The sequence below is a fragment of the Staurois parvus genome, unplaced genomic scaffold (assembly GCF_062004578.1).
Source record: "Staurois parvus isolate SC_StPar_1 unplaced genomic scaffold, SC_StPar_1.0 ptg000719l, whole genome shotgun sequence".
Taxonomy (NCBI): domain Eukaryota; kingdom Metazoa; phylum Chordata; class Amphibia; order Anura; family Ranidae; genus Staurois; species Staurois parvus.
Genome location: NW_028318515.1, coordinates 10,786,697 through 10,811,996, shown reverse-complemented (window position 1 = coordinate 10,811,996; position 25,300 = coordinate 10,786,697). Strand labels below are relative to the sequence as shown.

At 49.5% G+C, this 25,300-nt stretch overlaps 1 protein-coding gene across 20 annotated transcripts in view; it reads left to right on the top strand.

Annotated features, from left to right (window-relative positions):
• The window catches only part of RIMBP2 (RIMS binding protein 2), a 593,145-nt gene that overhangs the window by 554,049 nt on the left and 13,796 nt on the right, over positions 1–25,300 (top strand). The window lies entirely within an intron of this gene.

Sequence of the window (25,300 nt, the reverse complement as noted above, 5' to 3'; positions counted from 1 at the left end):
CCACCAAAAGAAAGCTCTATTTGTGTGAAAAGTTATAAAAATTTAATTTGTGTATAGTGCTGAATAGCCGGACAATTGTCAGTTAAAGTAGAGCAGTGCTGAATAGCACAAAATGCTATGGCCATTAAGGGAATAAAACCTTTCGGAGCTCAAGTAGTTAAAGCTGTGGTTAGGTTAAAGCCTTTATTATAAAAAAAAAACAAAAAACCCCAATCCTTGAGTTCCAGTCCTTTGCCTTAGATGTGATGATGTCGCCATTCTTTTACAGGCAGGAGGAAGTGATCAGAAATTGCAACCTTGTAGCAAGCTGAGAGACTGTAGCAGGGGGTGATATCTGTTAGACATGTGCCAGCATGCCATGACAAAAAAGGGCATGTTTAACTTATGCTGAATATTGGGCATGGCTTAATAGTAAGTACCACACATACACTATATTGCCAAAAATAATGGGACGTCTGCCTTTACACGCACATGAATTTTAATGACATCCCAGTCTCAGTCCGTAGGGTTCAATATTGAGTTGGCCCACCCTTTGCAGCTATAACAGCTTCAACTCTTCTGGGAAGGCTGCTCACAAGGGTTAGGAGTGTGTCTATGGGAATGTTTGACCATTCTTCCAGGAGCGCATTTGTGAGGTCAGGCACTGATGTTGGACAAGAATGTCTGGCTCGCAGTCTCCACTTTATTTCATCCCAAAGGTGTTCTATTGAGTTGAGGTCAGGACTCGCTCATCCATGTCTTTTATATAACTTGGTTTGGCACTGGTACGCAGTCATCCCCAAACTGTTTCCACAAAGCTGGGAGCATGAAATGGTCCAAAATGTCTTGGTATGCTGATGCCTAAAGAGTTCCCTTCGCTGGAACTAAGGGGCCAAGCCCAACCCCTGAAAAACAACCCCACGCCATAATTCCCCCTCCACCAAACTTTGTACTTGGCACAATGCAGTCAGACAGAGAAGCGTAATTCGTCGTGCCAGAGAACACGTCTCCACTACTCTAGAGTCCAGTGGCAGTGCTTTACACCACTGCATTTGATGCTTTGCATTGCACCTGGTGATGTGTGGCTTGGATGCAGCTGCTCGTCCATGGAAATCCATTTAATGAAGCTCTCTGCACACTGTTGTTGTGCTAATCTGAAGGCTACACGAAGTTTAGAGGTCTTTAGCTATTGACTTTGCAGACAGTTGGCGACTTCTGCGCACTGTGCGCTTCAGCATGCACTGACCCTGCATGGCCTACCACTTCGTAGCTGAGTTGCTGTTGTTCCCAGTTGCTTCCACTTTGTTATAATACCACTAACAGTTGATCGTGGAATATTTAGTAGCAAGGAAATATCACGGATGGACTTATTGCACAGGTGGCACAGTACCACGCTTTCACTGAGCTCCTGAGAGCGACCCATTCTTTCATAAATGTTTGTAGAAGCAGTCTACATGCCTAGGTGCTTGATTATATACATCTGTGGCCATGGAGGTGATTGGAAAACTTGAATCCAATGATTTTGAGGGGTATCCCAATACTTTTGGCAATATTGTGTATATGCCATATTCTCTGTACTCACAAAATCCCCCTTTTTTACATTGGCACAAATTAGAGTCCTATGGATTTGCATATTTTTTAGTAAAAAGGGTTATATTATAAAACTGAAACACTTTCTCTAAAGTTTTTCATGATAACATGGCAGTGAGCCCAGCGTCAACAACAATTTTCAAACACATAGACTTCAAGCTGGTCAAATACATGCACAAACATCGGTTTCTTTCCTTAATGGTCAGCAGGAGTAGACCAGTTGTCCACAAGACTCCCTTTCAACTCAAAAGTAGAGCAGATATAGAAACTGATGGAGAGGAAACCCAGAGGTGTAGGAGAGAGAGTTTGCGAAGACAAGAGGAAAAAAAAGGGGTAGGGAGTGCAGGAGAAGAAAAGGGGATCCCGGAACCTCCGTGCCCAAAACCCAGCAGTGGCTATAAGATAAGTCTGCTGGTATTACTCAACACTGAAACACTTTAATTACACAAGCCTTTCTCTTCACAGAATATAGTCAGACACCTGTAGGCAGGTTGAAAACTTCCTGATTGCCTAGGTCCCAGGCATTGATGAGCATGCTTTTGGCAAAGGTACCCCTAGTACACGTGTGGTAGACCCCGTCCACTATACTGCGTATATTTTTTGGCACCAACGAGAAGGAATGTCCATCCTCCCACTGCTGTGCTTCCCAAACAAGATCCTTTTACCACCCAAGGCATACAGCTGACCACAGGGGAGACCACACTGTCCAGATGGCACCTTTCTCCTTGCATGTACAGTCCCCCTGGGTCACAAGCTGACTAGGCTGGCCAAATGCCCAAGACATTTTGATAATCATGTCCAAGTTTGGGTACACTTTCTCTTATGTCCCCTAACCACTATTCCGGCAGAAGAGAGACCAAAGATTTACAGCCAATTTGCTTGGGAGAAACTGTGGGTACCAGAGCACCTTGGAAAGTTCAGAGAGCAAAATGAATTTATTTAGGCCCGATTCCATCAAATCTATTGTGAGTGGAACACTGGGTAACATATCTACCTTGACTGGATAGAGCTGGTTAAACTGGGTGACAACTACACACCAAGTTGTTAGAAGTCACCCCGCCACAGGAGAAAAGGGTCCTTCTCCTGGACCCAGATTACTATGTGTGAACTGTACATTCCATATGCTGTTACTGTACTGTTGTAATGTTGAATATTTATTGAAACTGTATGCATTATTTTTTTAACAGGTTGTTATGTAATGTTATTTAAAGTTGTACTGTGTCACAGCTGGGAAGGCTAGCAAAAAACGGGGCATGTGTAGGCAGGTTGAAAACTGCATAGTTAGGCAGCAGCCCAGGCTGGGTTGGGAAAGGGTTAACTTTACTGCTCCCAGTGGTGGGTTTTTTGGGGGGCTTCAGCCGATCCACCTGTGATATAAATTGGGGGAAGGCTGAGATCCTGGGGGGGCTCTTACTCTATCCTGAGAGAGTGCTCCAGTCTAGAGTATGTGCCAGTGTGCTACTGCTGTCCAATGTACAGATGAGGACAATTAGCATTGAGGATGCCACCAACCATGGACTATGCCACCAACTGTGGTGTGCACAACAACCCCTGGACTTCTAAAGTGTTGATCTAATGCTGCAAAGGTGTGCCCGGGAGTGGTGTCTACTCCAAAATTCATACCAGGCCCTTCAAGTCTGGTATAGACTTTAAGGAACACAGAATAACCAGAGCACTCAGAGTAGTGGAAAAACACAGGCATGTTATAGGAGAATAGAAGTCACATCGTCACATAATAACTGGTACAATTCGCCATGTATGAGATCCAGTGTGGAGCCAGCGGTGACCAATTTGTAGTACAATTGACCAGTTCCCGACTGCGCTATAGCCAAAAGATGGTACAGCATGGTCAGTTAGTTCTGGGAGGACGTCCATGGGTGTTCTCCCAGAACCACACCCCCCACGCGCCCCCTGGGGCACACACCATGCTCGAGCTGTGATCGCTGTTTCCTTCTCTCACAGCTGTCACATGTCCAGTGGAGGGATTGGCAGAGAGGGGTGGCAGATACAGAACGGTTAATAAGGTGGATGAGTCTGGCAGCAGCATTCACGATAGACTGAAGAGGGGATAGCCTGCGATTAGGTAGGCCAATGAGGAGGGAGTTACAATAGTCAAGGCGAGATATAACAAGGGAGTGAATAAGTTGCTTAGCGGTTTCCGAGGTTAGGAACGGGCATATCTTGGAGATGTTGTGGAGGTGAAGTCTACAAGATTTGGACAGTGAATGGATTTGGGACTGAAAGGACAGATGGGAGTCTAGGATTACACCTCGTACACTGGCATGGGGGGAGGGACTGATGATTGTGTTATTGATCTTGATGGAGAAGTCAGGGGAGGGGGCACAGGCTGGGGGGAATACTAAGAGCTCAGTTTTGGAAAGATTGAGTTTAAGGAAGTGGAGTGACATCCATGCCGATATGTCACTTAGTAGGTTAGTAATGCGAGAGGAGACTGAAGAGGTGAGGTATAGAAAGATTTGTGTGTCATCAGCATAGAGATGGTACTTAAAGCCATGGGAGTTTATCAAGTGACCAAGGGAGGAGGTGTAGATGGAGAAGAGAAGGGGTCCAAGGACAGAACCTTGAGGGACCCCTACAGAAAGAGGGAGTGAAGAGGAGGAGGCAGTGTTATAGGTAACGCTGAAGGAGCGCTGCGATAGGTAGGAGGAGAACCAGGAGAGAGCAGAGTTTCTGAGGCCAAGAGAGTGGAGTTTTTTGAGGAGGAGGGGATGGTCAACCGTAACAAAAGATATGTCAAGTAGTAAGAGTATGGAGTAGTGGCCATTGGTTTTAGCTGTTAGTAGATCATTAGAGAGTTTTAGTAGGGCAGTTTCAGTGGAGTGTAGTGAGTGAAAGCCAGACTGTAAAGGGTCAAGAAGGTTGTTGTCAGTGAGGTAGGAGCTCAGGCGATTGTAGACTCTGTAGATTCTAGGAGTTTAGAAGTAAATTACAGCAGGGAGATGGGTCTTAAGTTGTCCAGGTTGGTAGGGTCCAGGGAGGACTTTTTAAGTATGGGAGTGATGTGCGCATGCTTTAGAGGGGAGGGGAAGGCACAAGTAGAGAGGAAAAAATTGAAGATGTGAGTGAGGGACCATAGGATGGAAGAAGAGGGTGACCGTAGTAGTTGTGAGGGGACAGGATCCAGGGGGCAGGTAGTGAGATGGGCTTCTAAGAAAACCTTAGTGACCTCTTCGGTAGTAGCAAGGTCAAAAGAGGAAAGTGTTGAGGGAGATTTAGTATAAGGTATGCTAAGTGGGATGGATGTTTGTTCAGTGGCAATGCCCCTACGAATTGCGTCAGTCTTGATTTTGAAATGATTTGCAATCTTGTGAGCAGTGCGTGAGGTACTGGCTGGAGGTGGAGAGAGAGTTAGAAGTAGAGAAGAGACGACAAGGGCTGGATGACAAGGTATTAATAAGAGTGACAAAGTAGGCTTGTTTGGCAGCATGAAGGGAATTGTATATTAAGAAAGCAGATTTTTATCGAGTGATTGCTTGGTGGATTTGGTTTTACGCCACAATCGCTCCAGCGCACGGCTATGTCATTTAAGATTTCTGGTGTCGTCAGTCTGCCAAGGTTGTAATGGTCGGAGCCTGATGCTTCGTGTTGTTAGAGGAGCAAGTGAGTCTAATGTGGATGAAAGCAAACTGTTGTAGACAGTAGTGGCCAGGTCAGTGGAGAGATTCTGTCATAGAGTTGGTCAGTTGCAGAGTGGAAAGGAGCAGGGTTCAAGTTGTGAAGGTGTCTGCGGGTAATTGTTTGCTGCTTGGAGGGATAAGTGTTTGAAGATGAGGATACTGTGAAGGTGATGAGATTGTGATCAGAGAGAGGAAAGGGGGTGTTTGTGAGGTTGTAGGGAGTGCAAAGATGGGAGAAAACAAGGTGTAATGTATTCCCATCAGAGTGAGTGGAGGACTGTATACATTGTGCTAATGCAAAAGATGAGGTTAAATTGAAGAGTTGGGATGTAGCCGGGTTGTTGACATTAATAGGGATGTTAAAATCTCCGAGAATGATAGTGGGTAGTTCAGAGGAGAGAAAGTAGGGTAGCTAGGCGGATAAATCATCAAGAAAGCGGAACACCGGTCCAGGAGGCCGATAGATCACTGCAATCCTCAGAGAAATGGGAGAAAACAGCCAGATGCAGTGAGTCTCGAAAGAAGAGAAGGATAGAGAGGGAGGGTTAGGGAGGACTTGAAAGGTGCTCAGTGGGGATAGAAGCAAACCAACTCCACCACCTTTCCAAGCACTGGGTCTGGGTGAGTGGGTCCAGACAAGGCCTCCATAGGAAAGTGCTGCGGGAGAAGAAGAATCTGCTGCTTGAAGCCAGGTTTCTGTAATTGCTAGTAGGTTAAGGGAGCTGGAGACAAAAAGGTCATGGACAGAGGTGAGCTTATTGCAGACAGAGCGGGCATTCCAGAGTACATGAAAAAGGGAGGGTGGTTTTTGGGATCACAGGGACTGATATTAAATTGAGGGGATTGCGGCTATTCCCGGAAGAAAGAGGATGCCTGGTGTGGGGGCGAGATACTGGAAGACCAGGGTTTGGGGAGATATCCCCAGAGGTTAGGAGAAGAAGGGTGAGGAAAGTAAGATGGGAGCGGGATATATAAGAGTGCACATGCCTTTCTGTCCTGGTGTTTGGGTCAGCAGGTTAGTGAAGTATCAGCAGGAGGTGATGAGAGCAGTAGTAGGGAGATGGTAGCAGTGAGGGTGAGATGTACAAGTTTTTGGATGGAGCAGAGGGGTAAAGAAGTGAGATTTTAGGAATGCAGGATAGTAATATGAAAATGAGGAGTAGAGGGGACATATTAAAAGGTACATGGAGTGGAACTCGGACTTGTAAGAGATGTTTCCCAGGGTGTTTGCTTGCAGTCTGTCCAGCGTTCAGTAGAGTTTCTTGCTGTTGTATCTTCCTGCTGCTTGAGTTATCCTGCTTTAGTTCAACTGCTTCTTAGCACTCCATCAAAAACAGCACTCACGCAAAAACAGCACCCCATCTGTGGCTATGCCCACCGATCTGTGACCACCCCACATGAGCTGATCTAAATGTATAGGGAGATGGTCAAATGAGCACTCTTCCCCGCCCTAATTAGGAACTGATAAGGAAAAATATATATACACTATTTGTTCTGAAATTAACAGGAGTCCATGCGTTTTCAGTTTAGAGTGGAGAGAGCAGATAGCATCAGTTTACCCAGAGATAGCAGGAGTCTATGCGTTGTTGCAGTTTAGAGTGGAGAGAGGAGATAGCAGCAATTTACCTGTGAAAAGCAGGGAAGCCATGATTAGACTGCTGTTTTCAACTGCTTCTTAGCACTCCATCAAAAAAGTGCCCATCAGTGAAGCCTATTAGTTCCCATCAGCGCACATCAGTGAAGGAGATAAATCACTTATTTACAAAACTTTATAACAGAAACTAAAACATTTTTTTCAAAATGTTTGGGCTTTTTTTGTTTGTTTAGCAAAAAATAAAAACCCCAGTGGTGATTAAATAACACCAAAAGAAAACTCTATTTGTCTCAAAAGAAGATAGAAATTTAGTTTGGGCACAGTGTTGCATGACGCTGCAATTTTCATTCAAAGCGCAGTAGTGCTGAAAGCTGAAAATTGGCATGGGCAGGAAGAGGGTAAAAGTACCCAGTAGGCTAGTGGTTAAAAAATAGAACTGTTCCCAAAAGCAACAAGGGAGACAGTAAAATTAAGATGGTATGATGGGTCATCACTCTTCTGACATTGTTTTGATGCCAATGTGTATTACAATCTTGCCAGCATAAGAAAGCAACTTCAAAGATCCACTCCACATATACAAGGTCTGTCTAAAAAGTATCCAGCAATGTAATATTAAAAATATTAAAACATTTATTGAATAAGATACAAGAAACATTATACAGTACATAGTATCATGGCGCCTCAGTCCCTTTCAAAGCAGGCACCTTGAGACCTCACACAGTTCTCCCAGTGTCTCTTCCACTATTCAAAACACTCTGCAAAATTCTTTGTTGGAATCACCATCAGCATCATCTCACACTGGCAGTTGCTGATCTTTGTTGATTGCAGCCTGTACACGTTCAACATTCTCATATATATTTCTAGAATGTGGCTCATTTTCAAGAGATTCTCGACCATCTTTGAAGTGTTTGTACCACACTTTTATTTGCACTGCACTGCACTCATTGCATCATCCTCAAAAGCCTTCTGAATCACACAGTGCCATGCACTCACCAAATATGCTGCATGTCTGCTTTTTGGTCTGATGTGGCGTGTTGGTACGCTTAATGCAACACATGTTAATGTAAATTAAATGCACCAGAGCAGACGGTTCTGGTGTGAATGAGCCATAACTGTTCCCACGGTCCTTCACAGGCATTTGTTTTCAGTGGATTAGCCCCTCCTCCCTTTCCAAGCATTGGTGGTTTGAAAGTAGTTCCTCCCACCCACACCTAAGTTTGGTCTTTTCCCCCCTGCCCCCACAATAATTGGTGGTCAGTAGTGTTTTTTTCCCTCCCCCTAAAATCATTGGTGGTCAGTGATGTCCCCCCCCCCCCCCTAATGGTATTGGTGGTTACCAATATTTTTTCCCCCCACTGGCATTGATCTCCCCTCCACTAAAGGCATTGGTAGTTAGTGATGTGTCCCCACCCTCCTAAAACATTGGTGGTAAGTGATGTTCTCCCATAACAGTGCTGTGCCTTGTCCCTGTGTTAGATGGATTAAATATCACACAGTGTTCTCACTGATGCAGGTTGAGGGGCTCCAGGATGGCTAGTTTGAGTGGAGAAGACTGGTGTTATATTTTTCTCCAGGATTGGTAATTCCTTATACAGTAGTCCAGAGGCTTCAAAGAGCCTTGGAAGGGATGAAGTGCATAACTCTGTGTCCACAGCCTACTGATGACCAGCATCCTGAGTGGGCAGATGTTCACAGCCTTTTTAATCAAGGGGCTGTCATTGATTCAATCCTCCCTTTTCCCTGAAGACCAATTGTTGCAGGAGCAGTTTATATGTTTGGTTCAAGGTTCAGTGTTGGGACCCTTACTTTTTAATATATTTATAAACGATATAGGGTTTGGGATTAAAAATACCATTTCAGTCTTTGCAGATGACACCAAGCTGTGCAGTGGAATAATGTCCTTACAGGATGTCTCCAACTTACAAGCCGACCTCAATGCGCTGTTTAATTGGGCAACTATGTGGCAAATGAGGTTTAATGTTGATAAATGTAAGGTGATGCACTTGGGGGTTAAGAATATGCATGCATCATACATACTAGGGGGAGTACAACTGGGGGAATCAATGGTGGAGAAGGATCTGGGAGTTCTGGTAGACTACAAGCTTTAATAATGACAAGCTGCGGTTTCTAAAGTGAGCAAAATCCTCTCTTGTATTAAAAGAGGTATAGACTCCAGAGAGAGTGATATCATTCTACCCCTGTACAAATCATTAGTAAGACCTCATCTGGAATATGCAGTTCAATTTTGGGCACCAATTCAAAAAAAGAACACTGGGGAACTGGAGAAAGTACAGAGAAGGACAACCAAACTGATAAGAGGCATGGTCGAGCTCAGCTATGAGGAAAGAATAGAGAAACTGAATGTATTCTCTCTTGAGAAGAGAAGATTAAGGAGAATATGATCAACATGTATGAATACATCAGTGGTTCATATAGTGAACTTGGTGTAGAGTTATTCACCGTGAGATCATCACAGAAGACAAGGGAAACGCAGGCTTCAGGGTCGGCAACAAATCAGGCAGAAACAGGAACACAGGATACAGGATACAAGATACAGGGGCCATGGAAAAACACACACCAAGGCCCTGACTGTGAGTCTGGCCATTCCTTAAATACAACCCCTGCAATCAGCTTCAGGTGTTTGGCTGACTGCAGGGGTGAGTCTCTGATTGCTGAGAACACCCGCTGGCCAGCCCTGGTAATGCAGCCCACAAGGCAGGTGAGTCCCACCATTATTGACAAGTCCATTCCTGACAGTACCCCCCCCCCTCAAGGAGTGGCCTCAGGACGCTCCAAACAGTTCTAGCTGGGCAAAATGTTCCACAGCCCGGGTCCGGTAACTGGCGGGATATCAAAGACTGGCACATCGGGCGGGACGCCGGACAGAGGCACATCGGGCTGGACGCCGGACAGAGGCACATCGGGCTGGACGCCGGACAGAGGCACATCGGGCTGGACGCCGGACAGAGGCACATCGGGCTGGACGCCGGACAGAGGCACATCGGGCTGGACGCCGGACAGAGGCACATCGGGCTGGACGCCGGACAGAGGCACATCGGGCTGGACGCCGGACAGAGGCACATCGGGCTGGACGCCGGATCACCAGGCGGAGCGGCGGGCACCGGGCCACCAGGCGGGGCGGCGGGCACCGGGCCCCCAGGCGGAGCGGCGGAAACCGAGTCATCTGGCAAGACCGCGGAAACCGAGTCATCTGGCAAGACCGCGGGCACTGAGTCATCTGGCAAGTCCGCGGGCACCGAGTCATCTGGCAAGACCACGGGCCCCGAGTCATCAGGCACGACAGTGAGCTTTGAGTCAACTGGCACAACGGCGGGCACCGGGTCATCAGGTACCGGATCGTCTGGCTCGACGGCGGGCACCGGGTCATCTGGCTCGACAGCGGGCATCGGGTCACCAGGTACGACAGCGGGCACCGGGTCATTAGACATTGGATCGTCTTGCTCAACAGCGGGCATCGGGTCACCAGGCACGACAGCGGGCACTGGGTCATCTGGCTCGACAGCGGGCATCGGGTCACCAGGCATGACAGCGGGCACTGGGTCATCAGGCATTGGATCGTCTGGCTCGACAGCGGGCATCGGGTCACCAGGCATCAGGTCATCTGGCTCGACAGTGGGCACCGAGTCACCAGGCACGACAGCGGGCTCTGAGTCAACTGGCACGACAGCGGGCACCGGGTCATCAGATACCGGATCGTCTGGCTCGACAGCGGGCACCGGGTCATCTGGCTCGACAGCGGGCATCGGTCACCTGGCATCAGGTCATCTGGCTCGACAGCGGGCACCGAGTCATCTGGCAAGGCAGTGGGCACCGAGTCACCAGACACGACAGCGGGCTCTGAGTCAACTGGCACGACAGCGGGCATCGGGTCATCAGATACCGGATCGTCTGGCTCGACAGCGGGCACCGGGTCATCTGGCTCGACAGCGGGCATCGGTCACCTGGCATCAGGTCATCTGGCTCGACAGCGGGCACCGAGTCATCTGGCAAGGCAGTGGGCACCGAGTCACCAGGCACGACAGCGGGCTCTGAGTCAACTGGCACGACAGCGGGCACCGGGTCATCAGATACCGGATCGTCTGGCTCGACAGCGGGCACCGGGTCATCTGGCTCGACAGCGGGCATCGGTCACCTGGCATCAGGTCATCTGGCTCGACAGCGGGCACCGAGTCATCTGGCAAGGCAGTGGGCACCGAGTCACCAGGCACGACAGCGGGCTCTGAGTCAACTGGCACAACAGCGGGCATCGGGTCACCAGGTATGACAGTGGGCACCGGGTCATCTGGCTCGACAGCGAGCATTGAGTCACCAGGTATGACAGCGGGCACTGGGTCATCAGACATTGGATCGTCTGGCTCAACAGCGGGCGTCGGGTCACCAGGCATGACAGCGGGCACTGGGTCACCAGGCATTGGATCGTCTGGCTCGACAGCGGGTATCGGGTCACCAGGCATCAGGTCATCTGGCTCGACAGCAGGCACTGAATCATCTGGCAAGACAGTGGGCATCGGGTCACCAGGCATGACAGCGGGCACTGGGTCATCAGGCATTGGATCGTCTGGCTCGACAGCGAGCATCGGGTCACCAGGCATGACAGCGGGCACTGGGTCATCAGGCATTGGATCGTCTGGCTTGACAGCGGGCATCGGGTCACCAGGCATGACAGCGGCAGGCACCGGGCCACCAGGCGGGGCGGCGGGCACCGGGCCCCCAGGCGGAGCGGCGGAAACCGAGTCATCTGGCAAGACCGCGGAAACCGAGTCATCTGGCAAGACCGCGGGCACTGAGTCATCTGGCAAGTCCGCGGGCACCGAGTCATCTGGCAAGACCACGGGCCCCGAGTCATCAGGCACGACAGTGAGCTTTGAGTCAACTGGCACAACGGCGGGCACCGGGTCATCAGGCACCGGGTCATCTGGCTCGACAGCGGGCATCGGGTCACCAGGTACGACAGCGGGCACCGGGTCATTAGACATTGGATCGTCTTGCTCAACAGCGGGCATCGGGTCACCAGGCACGACAGCGGGCACTGGGTCATCTGGCTCGACAGCGGGCATCGGGTCACCAGGCATGACAGCGGGCACTGGGTCATCAGGCATTGGATCGTCTGGCTCGACAGCGGGCATCGGGTCACCAGGCATCAGGTCATCTGGCTCGACAGTGGGCACCGAGTCACCAGGCACGACAGCGGGCTCTGAGTCAACTGGCACGACAGCGGGCACCGGGTCATCAGATACCGGATCGTCTGGCTCGACAGCGGGCATCGGTCACCTGGCATCAGGTCATCTGGCTCGACAGCGGGCACCGAGTCATCTGGCAAGGCAGTGGGCACCGAGTCACCAGGCACGACAGCGGGCTCTGAGTCAACTGGCACGACAGCGGGCACCGGGTCATCAGATACCGGATCGTCTGGCTCGACAGCGGGCACCGGGTCATCTGGCTCGACAGCGGGCATCGGTCACCTGGCATCAGGTCATCTGGCTCGACAGCGGGCACCGAGTCATCTGGCAAGGCAGTGGGCACCGAGTCACCAGGCACGACAGCGGGCTCTGAGTCAACTGGCACGACAGCGGGCATCGGGTCATCAGATACCGGATCGTCTGGCTCGACAGCGGGCACCAGGTCATCTGGCTCGACAGCGGGCATCGGTCTCCTGGCATCAGGTCATCTGGCTCGACAGCGGGCACCGAGTCATCTGGCAAGGCAGTGGGCACCGAGTCACCAGGCACGACAGCGGGCTCTGAGTCAACTGGCACGACAGCGGGCACCGGGTCATCAGATACCGGATCGTCTGGCTCGACAGCGGGCACCGGGTCATCTGGCTCGACAGCGGGCATCGGTCACCTGGCATCAGGTCATCTGGCTCGACAGCGGGCACCGAGTCATCTGGCAAGGCAGTGGGCACCGAGTCACCAGGCACGACAGCGGGCTCTGAGTCAACTGGCACGACAGCGGGCATCGGGTCATCAGATACCGGATCGTCTGGCTCGACAGCGGGCACCAGGTCATCTGGCTCGACAGCGGGCATCGGTCTCCTGGCATCAGGTCATCTGGCTCGACAGCGGGCACCGAGTCATCTGGCAAGGCAGTGGGCACCGAGTCACCAGGCACGACAGCGGGCTCTGAGTCAACTGGCACGACAGCGGGCACCGGGTCATCAGATACCGGATCGTCTGGCTCGACAGCGGGCACCGGGTCATCTGGCTCGACAGCGGGCATCGGTCACCTGGCATCAGGTCATCTGGCTCGACAGCGGGCACCGAGTCATCTGGCAAGGCAGTGGGCACCGAGTCACCAGGCACGACAGCGGGCTCTGAGTCAACTGGCACAACAGCGGGCATCGGGTCACCAGGTATGACAGTGGGCACCGGGTCATCTGGCTCGACAGCGGGCATTGAGTCACCAGGTATGACAGCGGGCACTGGGTCATCAGACATTGGATCGTCTGGCTCAACAGCGGGCATCGGGTCACCAGGCATGACAGCGGGCACTGGGTCACCAGGCATTGGATCGTCTGGCTCGACAGCGGGTATCGGGTCACCAGGCATCAGGTCATCTGGCTCGACAGCAGGCACTGAGTCATCTGGCAAGACAGTGGGCATCGGGTCACCAGGCATGACAGCGGGCACTGGGTCATCAGGCATTGGATCGTCTGGCTCGACAGCGAGCATCGGGTCACCAGGCATGACAGCGGGCACTGGGTCATCAGGCATTGGATCGTCTGGCTCGACAGCGGGCATCAGGTCACCAGGCATGACAGCGGGCACCGAGTCACCTGGCATGATAGGATCATTAGGCTGGATCAGTTCATCAGGCTGGGAAGAGACATCAGGCTGGGTAGAGACATCAGGCTGAATTGCGGGTGCCGAGGCACCAGGCTGAACCACGGAAGGCGGGTTCTCAGACGGCAGGCTGACCGGTTTGGATACTGGCAGGATGGTACTGTTGGAAAGAATTTTCGCTTTTTTCTGGTTTTAGTTACTGGAGCACTGTAAGTAAACGCAGGTCTGTAAACGAATGGAGCTGCTAAAGACAGAGAAGAGCTGGAGGATGGAACAGAGGAGGGAGCAGTTGCTACAGAGGACTTCTTTACAGGGTTAAAGAAAGGATAGGTGCAGCGAGTGGGAGCAGGGGACTGGTATGTGGTAGTTAGCAGAGTATACTGGGCCGTCACTGGGGGTGCTGTCGGGATGCAGGAAGAGTGCCTTGAGCAGAGGAATGATGTTGCAAGCTGACTGAGGCTGGGTGTAAGAAATCTGTCCATGTCTGCAGTACTGGTTGAACAAAACTCAGCTTACACATATCCTGTCTGATCAAAGACTGCACTGCGTTTATGCAATCCATAAGCACATGTGATGTACAAGCTGCATAATGCTCATGGAAGCAATCTGGATCATCCTCCAACAACCATACCAGTGATTCCACTTGATCCACACTAAATGGGGGAAAAAAGTAATTCCTGCTTTCAGGGGTACAGGACCGAGCAAACTCAGCACAAACCTGGATCAATGGCTGCACCTCAGAAAACTCTGTGCCCTGATCTACTAGGCAATGAGCGATCCTTATACACTCTAGTAGTTGATCCCTGGGATACTCCTTCAGAGTCTGATAAGCATAGTCTTTGTCATCAAACACTAGCAGAGATAAATACACAACCTCATCAAGATCCATCCTTCCCAGCAACAATAAGCCAAGATGGCTTCCCTGTGCAGCCTGGTCAGGATTGGCCTTGGTGCAATGTCAGGGCTCTGGGTATGACCAGAGGTGTGTGGACGGACACAGGGAAATGCAGGCTTCAGATATGGTATAAACAATATGCTTTATTAAGACTAACAATACAAAACGCAGTGCAAATCTAAACATAAACACAGTGCAAACAAACCAAACCACCTACAGATAACAATACATACAATGCAAGAGTCGTCAGGCAGGCTGGGTCAGTAGCAAACGGAGTACCAGGAACAGGCGGGAGAGTGGTTGGGGTCACAAGCTGGGTTCAGTAACTCACGGGCAGCGCGGTGCAGAGGGTCTGGCAGAGAATGGTCAGGGTCACAAGCCAGGGATCAAACAGGAGAAGTCAGCAGAGGTCAGGATCAGGCAGGGTCGGCAACAAGTCAGGCAGAAACAGGAACACAGGATACAGGTAAAAAAAAACCAATTCAGTGTATATTATTTAGTCTTTGTGAAAGTTATAGAGTCTACAAGCTATGGCGCCAATCATTGCAAATTGATCATACCTGAAGCACTGATGGCCTATTTCAGTTCTTGAGGCCCTAACATGCTAGGAAAGTACAAATAGCCCCCAAAAGAACCCTTTTTGGAAAATAGCCCAAAGTATTTAGTAAAGGACATGGTATGTTTTTTGAAGTTGTAATTTTTTCCCACAATTCTTTGGAAAATGAAGAAATTATTTTTTTTTCACACATAATTGTCAAAATAAAGTTATTTCTCACACCTGGCATAGACATACTTGCAATTGCACATGTGTGAGACATTTCCACAACCTAGCCACATACAGAGACCCAAAGTCCAAGTAGTACCTTTACAGGTTGTAGGAGCATAGAAGTGGCATAAATTACACATCTAATTTCCTGATTGCCTATCGCAGTTGTGAAGGCCCTGGAGCACAAGGACGATAGAAACACCCACAAAATGACCCCATTTTGGAAAGCAAACATTCCAAGGTATATTCTATCAGGCATAATGAGTCTTTTGAATGTGTTATTTTCGTCCAAAAGTTTTTAGAAAATGTGGAAAGAAAAATGAAATTTTTTTTTTTTTTTCCACAAACAGTTGTCAATTTATAAGATATTTCTAACACACAGCATGTACATACAAAGAATTATGCCCCAAAATGCATCCTGCTACTCCTTCCGAATATGGTGATACCACATGTGTGAGACTTTTCCGCAGCTTGGCCACATACCGAGATCCAAAATCCAAGTAGCACCTTCATGCATTCTAGGAGCATAAAAGGGGCATAAATTACACATCTAATTTCCTGACTACGTATCACAGTTTTGAAGGCCCCAGGCACCAGTACAATGGAAAAACAAACAAAATAATTACATTTTGGAAAGAAAACACTCCAAAATATATTCTTTGAGGCATAATGAGTCTTTTGAACATGTAATTTTTTTCCACAAGTTTTTAGAAAATGTGGAAAGAAAATGAAAAGTATTTTTTTTACACAAAGTTGTCAATTTATAGGATATTTCCTCTATGCTCAAAAATAAATTTTACTACTCCCTCCTAAACAAGACAATACCACTTGTGAGACTTTTTCACAGCCTAGCTAAAGAAAGGATAAGCAAAAGATTACCTGCGGTTTTAGGAGAGTATTCGACCAGGAAGCAGGCAACAGCCACAGGATTCGACCAGGCAGCAGGCAGGAATATGGTGGATAAACAAGCCAGGGTCAGAACAGGCAGCAGACTGAGATCCAGGCAGAAGGAAGAAACATGGTCCATAAAAAGTCCTGGGTCAGTACAGGCAGCAGGCAGAGATATGGTCAGCACAGACAAAGTATTGGTCCAGGCAGCAGACAGGAACATGGTCTGAAAAAGTCTTGGGTAAGTACAGGTAGCAAAAGGAGATATGGTCAGCACAGCCAAAGTATTGGTCTAGGCAACAGGCAGGAACATGGTCCATAAAAAGTCCTAGGTCAGTACAGGCAGCAAGCAGAGATATGATTAGCACAGCCAAAGTATTGGTCCAGGCAGCAGACAGGAACATGGTCTGAAAAAGTCTTGGGTCAGTACAGGTAGCAAAAGGAGATATGGTCAGCACAGCCAAAGTATTGGTCTAGGCAACAGGCAGGATCATGGTCCATAAAAAGTCCTAGGTCAGTACAGGCAGCAAGCAGACATATGATTAGCACAGCCAAAGTATTGGTCCAGGCAGCAGGCAGGAACATGGTCTGAAAAAGTCTTGGGTCAGTACAGGTAGCAAGAGGAGATATGGTCAGCACAGCCAAAGTATTGGTCCAGGCAACAGGCAAGAACATGGTCTATAAAAAGTCCTGGGTCAATGCAGGCAGATATATGATCATCACAAAGTATTGGTCCAGGCAGCAACATCAGGCTTTGGGCCTTGGTCAGATAGGACCGGGGCACAGGGGTAGAGGCTTCGTCCCACCCAATCTCTTTAAAGCCTCCGGACAAACAGATCCTGTATCGGGAATTACAAAACCCAGAGAAAACCAAAAACTTTTTTCTCTATTCTGAAGCCCCTCACGTGTGAGACCCCTGTGTTATCTTGAATCCCACTACTGCAGTAGCAGGGCAAAAGATCAATCCAAGCACCAGGCAAAAAACACTGTCGATTTAACAGGCCGAGGTCATTCCAGGAAGAAGGCATAAACATGGTTGATAATCCAGACGGCAGTCAGAAGCATAGCTGATAAACAAGCCATGGTCAGTTCCGGTGGAAGACAGAAATGTGGTTTAGAAGCAATTCAGACGGCAAGCAGAAGCATTGTCGGTAAACAGGCCAGGGTCAGTTAAGGTGGAAGGCAGAGGCATGGTCAATCAAGGCAGTAGGCAAAAGATCAGCACAGATAATAAAAATGGGGAAATTGCAGGCTGTTAAAAATATGAGGAACTAATATCTTACTAAAGTGTGATAACGTCTGAAGAAGTCTCCGATGCATTGGCCTAGTTGGGAGGGACATTGGGAACAATGAAAACTAGTGTCTCTCCTAACTCCTCATCTGTTGCATACCTTCAATTTTTTTTGGCGTCTTCTTCCTGTTTCTGATGGTGGAATACTCAGGGAAATGACATTCATGAAGTCTGCTGACACAATCGGAGTGAATGGTTTGTGTTGGAGATCCTTGCTGATAGATTAGGGCAGTGATGACATCTTGTATGAATTTGAGGAAGGGGGTAGGTATTTCCATTGATTTTTGTGATGTATGCATTATATGTGTAAAAAGTATATTGCAACTTTTTTGTACCAGTAGAGCGACTTCCTTGTTGATAAATATGGCTGCAGCATCTGATCGTTTAAATACCCCCCCCCCCCCATGAATTGATTATAATTGTAGATACACTCTGGCTTTTGGATGGGACCTTGTCTTCTATGAATTTCCACCATGATGTCATTATGGTTAGTGGACAGGGCATAAACATCTCTCCTATCCCTCCACTTCACGGCCAGCACTTCCTCGTTCCTAAGACTTGCAGATTCTCCTCTTTGTAGAATTGTGTTAACTAAGTTTTGTGAGAAGCCCTTCCTGTTTGTTCGGGTGGTACCGCAGGCCATCGTTTTTTCAAGGTACAGGTGGCGGAAAAGGGGCAGGCTTGTATAATAATTGTCTAGGTAGATGTGAAACCCCTTTTGGAAAAGTGGAAAGGCCAGGTCCCAGACAATTTTTCCACTTGTGCCAATGTAGGTTGGGCACCCAGGGGGCTTGAGCTGGGAGTCTTTGCCTTCATACTCGTGAAAGGCATGCACATATCCCGTGGCACTTTCACACAGCTTGTTGAGCTTCAGTCCATACCTGGCCCTTTTACTGGGAATATATTGCTTGAATCCCAGCCGGCCAGTAAAGTGGACAAGAGATTTGTCCACACAGATATTCTAAAAAAAAAATTAATTATGGGGCGAATTTTATACAGTTTGTCATAGCCTGGCTGATCTCGGGGAGGGCACTGGGAATTATCACTGAAATGCAGGAAGCGCATTATCATGTCATAACATAACCTGGACATTACAGATGAAAAGATGGGAATGTGATGGATGGATGGGTTGGGTGGACCAATATGAATGTAATTCAATTTTTTTTTTGTAAGCCCCATGTTGACCGCAAGACCCAAAAACAATTTAAGCTCCTCTACTGTTAGCCATCTCCACTTGAATGGACGGGCATAGCATGAATTGGGGTTGTCTGTGATATACTGTTGGGCAAATAGGTTTGATCTACAATTGATTGAAGGAAATTATCAGGGAAAAATAAATTAAAAAAATCAATTGGGGAAAAATTTTCTGTGTTGGGTTGCATGCCTGGTTGTGCGGGGAAAGGGTGGATTGTAGCTGAACCTGAGCTGGAAGGCAGCCACAGAGGGTTTGCCAGAGCATCTGGGAGGTATGTTTGTGCCCTGACTCTTGGGGTCTGGCATGATATTCCAGTGCTGGTACTGGGCCTGTCATCCTGGGGTCTAGCTCTGTTGGCATTTGCTGACTGACCATTTGGGTGTAATGGTATTGGTACGTTGGCGCTGCTAGTTGTTGCCTGGTCTTCAGAGCGTCTGGGTTGTGCTGACAGGAACATGATGTGCTGTATGATATGTACACTGATGAGCTGTGCTGACAGGTATGTGATGGGCTGTATGACAGGTACACTAATGGGCTGTGATGACAGGTATGTGATGGGCTGTGCTGACAGGTGCACTGACAGACTAGCGACAGGTACCAGGAATGCTGATGGGCTAGTGACAGGTACGCTGATGGACTGGTGACAGGTACACTGATGGGCTGGCGACAGGTAGGTTGATGGGCTGGCAACAGGTACACTGATGGGCCTGCGACAGGTATGCTGATGGACTGGCAGCAGGTACCAGGAATGCTGATGGGCTGGCGACAGGTACACTGATGGGCTGGCGACAGGTAGGTTGATGGGATGGCGACTGGTAGGTTGATGGGCAGCTGTGACCAGTACACTGATGGGCAGTTGTGACAGGCAATCAGGGAGGTGTGAAGGCAATCGGTAGTGTGGTACACAATACTGATAGCTGTAACTCACTGTTCCCCTTCTTTTCCTCACACAGGATCCGTGTGTGAGAAGCGGTAACAGCAAGTTACCGCTATTTGTTTATAGTTGTGATCGGCTGTGATAGGACAATTTTATTGGCTGTTACCCTCATCAAGGATGCACTGTGTCCATGGGACACAGCCGACGAGAGACAGGAGCGCTGTGCGTCCTTCCAGAAGGATGAGGTGTTTTGCTGGCCGCCTTTGTGCCATAGGCCGGGCGGGAACCGGTTAAGAAATAATGGCATTGCAAGAAAAGTGCTCGTTTTGGTGCATTTTTGGCAGCGTACGCGCGTTCATGGATGCTGCAGGTGTGAATGGGGCCTTATAAAGGGAAAAGACTAAACAATCTTTTCTGATGTTAAAAAGTGTAAACAAATACAATCCAGATATTTGTAAACAACACAAAAAGTTAATAATTAATAACTCAATTTGTAGAGAAGCTGCTCATTCTGTGCTTTGACATCTCTTAGATAGGCCATACATTATGCAATTTTCTTTTCTTCAAAAAATGGGCAGGCAGACTTTTTCAACTGTCAGTGCCCAGGGGTGTGGTTCCTACATCAAAATGTGTTCCTGTGTACATCCTTACGGGATATAAGCTGTGGACATTCTAGTCCAAGAGCAAACTGAGCAGATTTGTCTCAAGGAATACTCTAGTAACCTAATGTATACTTTTACCCCCTTGAAACGCCATCTGCTTCACAGGATTTAGATGGAGGGCAATATGGTGATACTAATAGTTTTGGAATGGCTCAGGTGGATGTGGTACTCCAATCTTGTAAAACCTGGCAGACACTCCCAGATCTTCTCTCTCAATGTAAGGGACTGCCCGGCGACACCACTAGCACTCCACTAATCAGGCGTCCTGCAAGGCTGCTACGGCCTGCGTCAAGTTAGATAGATGCCTGCAAATTTCTTCCAGTGGGGAGGGCCCTCCTCTAGGCTCAGTCATGGCCTTCTGGTACTGTAAGGGACACCACTAATCAGGCGTTCCCAGCGCACGGAGTCTAAGCCCCAGAGTACTTGTTCACCAGGGCCCCTGATGGTGGGGATGGACTTGGAGTACCCCGGGACTAGGTCGTGCCTACTGAGGATACCCGCCAGTGGTAGGGGTATTCGCCAGGGGCTCCCACGGGAGAGAGCCTGATATGAGGAGGTCTGGAGATCCCGTTGAAAGGGATGGATGGCTGAGCAAGTGCAAAGTCAGGCAAGCCGGGTCGCTAACGATGGGGACGGTATGGTACAAAGCAGCGGGCAGAGAATAGTCGGGTCACACGCCAGGTCAGCAACAGTACGTCAGGTCCAATAGGGGGCATCCAGGAGAGAGGTCAGGCAAAGCAAGGGTCTGGGCAGGAGAATACAGCAGTGGTCAGGTACAATCCGGGTCAGCAACTTACTAGAAACAGGTTCAGGATACAGGATGCAGGATAAGACCAGAAGGCACCGAATGACAGCTCAGGGTCGTTTAAATATTGCGCCCTGCGCTGCCATTGGTGCCCAGCAGGCAGCCACGACTTCTACTGCGCATGCGCGAACTCGAACGCCGCGGCCGGCCCGGACCTAGTGCCCGCGTCCCTGCACAGGGCGGCGCACTGCGCCTGCGCCGGGACCATCGCTGCGGGGATCGTGGAGATCCCTGACATTGCCCCCCCCTACGGGCAACCTCCGGATGCCCACCCGATCTCTCCACCACGGGTGGTCACGAAGAAACCTCCGGACAAGTCTGGGTGCATGGACATTATGGGCTGGTTCCCAAGAATTGTCCTCAGGGCCATAGCCCTTCCATTTGATAAGAAATTGGGTCTGGCCCCCCCTTCTTCGGCACTTCATGATTGTTTCCACCTCAAATTCTTCTTGTCCCTCCACCGTTATAGCCTCCGGAGGTCTGGATTCTCGTTCTGGGAAGGGATCACTGGTTTAAGTAAGGACACGTGGAAAACTGGATGAATTTTGAATGTTTCAGGAAGGATAGGTTCATATGTCACCTCGTTGATCATTCGCTTCACACAAAAAGGCCCCACAAATTTAGGTCCCAATTTCTTCGAGGGACAAAGCATTCTCAAGTTGGTTGTTGCCAACCATACCTTATCCCCAGGCTGCAGCACTAGATCCCCCCTTCGTTTCTTGTTACACGCATTCTTGTTGTCCTCCTGGGCCCGAGCGATGGCTTCCTGTAGTACTTTGTTGTTCGAGGAGAAGAAGGTTAATGCGTCTTGTGTCGCCGGAACTGGGCATTCAGAGACCAAATCAGGGAGAAAGACAGGGTGAAATCCGTAGTTCGAAAAGAATGGAGATTGCCCTGTTGCTGAATGGCTTGCGTTGTTATATGCAAATTCCGCTAATGGTAAAAGTGGTAACCAATTATCCTGAAGGAAGGACGTGTAGCAACGCAAGTATTGTTCTAGGGTCTGGTTGGTCCTCTCGGTCTGTCCGTTGGTCTGAGGGTGGAAAGCAGAGGAGAGGGATAACTTGATATCCAGGGCCTTGCACAGGGCCCTCCAAAATCTAGATGTGAATTTAACCCCTCGATCAGAGACAATGTCCTCCGGGACTCCATGTAGTCTTACGATTTCTTGGCTGAATATTCGCGCAGTCTCGGACGCAGACGGAGTCTTCCTTAATGGTACGAATTGAGCCATCTTCTATAATCGATCAATGACCACAAAGATCGCGGTGTGTTCTTGGGACGGTGGGAGCTCGACTATAAAGTCCATCGCGATTCTTTGCCAAGGTCGTTCAGGAATCGGCAAAGGCCGCAGCAGTCCCCAAGCCTTGCTCCTCGATGGCTTGTTTTTCTGGCAGATGGTACAGGATCTTACATAGAGCTTACAATCCTTGGCCATACCCGGCCACCAAAAGGAGAGTTGGAGGAGCTCCAGGGTCTTGGCTGGGCCAAAGTGTCCTGCCATCGGGTGGTCATGGCAATGTCCCAAGACAAGGGTTCGGACCTCTTCAGGGACCATGACCAACCCATCCTTCCATAGGAGTCCCCCCTTGCTCTGGAGGGACACCCCCACTGGGATTGACGCGGCCGTGGATGCCTCCAATAGCTTGGACCGAAGGTCCGTCTGGAGCGCCAAGAAATTTCCTGAAGACAGAATAGTGTCAGGTACTGGTTCTTCTTTGGAGTCCTCAAACATGCGTGATAGTGCATCAGGTTTCGTATTTTTAGATCCGGGCCTGTACGTGATGTGAAAAGTGAACCTGGAGAAGAACAGTGCCCATCTCGCCTGCCGTGGGCGTAAACGTTTGGCGGTCCTCAGATACTTGAGATTCTTGTGATCTGTGAAGATCAAGATGGGGTGCGAGGCACCTTCTAGCAGGTACCTCCATTCTTCGAGTGCTGTTTTGATGGCTAACAACTCCCGATCGCCAATATCGTAATTCTTCTCGGCTGGGGTAAGTTTCCTCGAGAAGAACGCTACGGGATGGAGTAATTCTTTGGTGCCCTTTCGCTGGGACAGGATGGACCCCACCGCATTCTCCGATGCGTCTACTTCCAAGATGTATGGCAGGGCAGTGTCTGGATGGCCCAGTATGGGTGCCAAGGTAAAGAGCTTCTTCAAGGCCTCAAAGGCTTCCTGAGCCTCCGGCGTCCAACTGAACCGGGTTTCAAGCTTGGTTAACTGAGTTATGGGGGAGACCAGACCCGAGACGTTTTTAATGAACGTCCGGTAAAAATTGGCAAACCCGATAAACCGCTGGACGCCCTTTTTGTCCGCGGGTACAGGCCACTCCAAAATTGCAGAGACTTTCTGAGGGTCCATTGCGACCCCCGCGGTGGAGATAATCAACCCCAGGAACGTAATGCTAGATTGCTCAAAGCAACACTTATCTGCCTTGGCGTATAACCCATGCTGACGCAACCGCCCCAACACCCTTGCCACATGTATCCTGTGATCCTTCAGGGAGGATGAGAAAATCAGTATATCGTCCAGGTAAACGATAACAAAAATGTCCAGGTAATCCCTGAAAATATCATTTACAAAATGTTGAAATGTGGCTGGCGCATTGCACAGCCCAAATGGCATAACCAGGTATTCAAAGTGCCCAAAACGGGTACGGAACACCGTTTTCCACTCGTCCCCCTCCCTTATGCGAACTAGGTTGTACGCCCCCCTTAGATCAAGTTTAGTAAATATGACCGCAGCCTTCAGGCTCTGAAATAACTCTGGTACCAATGGTAATGGGTAACGATTTTTAATCGTGACCCTGTTCAGCTCCCGGTACTCAATACATGGTCTCAGAGACTTGTCTTTTTTTTCCACGAAGAAGATCCCCGCCCCTGCTGGTGAAGTGGAGGGACGGATGAACCCCTTCTGGAGACTGTCCTCTATATATTCCTTCAGGGCCCCCAATTCAAGTTCAGATAGGGGAAAAATTCGCCCAAAAGGAATCTCGGAGCCGGGTAACAGGTCAATGGGACAGTCATACGGGCAGTGGGGGGGCAGAGTATCTGCTCCCCGTTTACTGAATACGTCCAGGAATTCATGATATGCTGCGGGAATAACCTGTTTTAGATCAGAGTCCCCCTCGGAGCATAGGAGGACCCGGGGGCCTGCCGGGCCCGAAGTGCGACAGTGTTCCTGACAGTATGGGGAAGGGAACAAGATTGACCCGGTCTCCCAGTCAATTTGGGGGTTATGGGCCCGTAACTATGGGAGCCCCAAAATGACTGGGAAAAGAAGTGACGCAATGGCATCCAGGCGGAGAAATTCCCGGTGTAGGTTGGCAATGGTAGTGGCAATGGGGGGAGTTTCCTGATTAACCACTCCTGATTTTATCTGGGAGCCATCGGCCAAAAATATGTTAAAACCCCTCTTTCTGGGTTGGAGGGGAATTTTCTGCTGGCGAGCAAAGTCTAAATCCAGGAAACAACTGCATGCCCCCGAATCAATTATGGCTGTCACTTCCACGGTCCTTTCTGGAAGCTGAAAGGAGAGGGGCACAACTAAGTATTGGGAAGGACTGACATTGCCAATAGACAAAGAAGAAAAAGAGGTACACTTACTCATTTTCTGAGGGCAGGATCGTACCATATGAACGGCTTCCCCACAGTAGAGGCAGAGGTTCTGAGAGCGTCTCCGCTGGCGTTCTTCTGGCGATAATTTGGGCCGAGCCAGGCCTAGTTGCATGGGTTCTTGAACATCTCCTGGAAGAGGATTCTGGATACTTGGTCTGGGTGGTTGGCTGGGGCCTTGGAATGGACCCCAGTTGTTTCCGCGACCCTGGCCGGACCTCTCAAACCTGCGTTCCCGCAGTCTTCGGTCAATCTTTATCGTCAGGGCAATTAGGTCCTTTAATGACTAGGGAACCTCTACCCGGGCCAGCTCATCCTTTAGGGGTTCTGATAGCCCCATGCGGAACTGGTGCAGCAAGGGAAACTCGTTCCAGCGTGTGTCCCCCATCCAACGCCTAAATTCTGAGGTGTATTCATCTGCCACCCGACGGCCCTGTCGGAGTGTGTATAAGATTGCTTCGGCAGAGGCTGCCCGCTGCGGGTCATCATATAGGATGGCCATTGCTTCAAAGAAATCATTGACTGTTGTCAGGTGAGGGTCATTATTTCCCCTTAGCCGATGGGCCCAATCTTGGGGTTCACCCTGCAACAGTGAGATTATAAATCCTACCTTCACTGATTCAGTCAGAAAGGTACGGGGTTGAAGTTCAAAAAATAGGAGGCAGGATTCACGGAATGACCTGAAGCGTGTGCGGTCCCCGT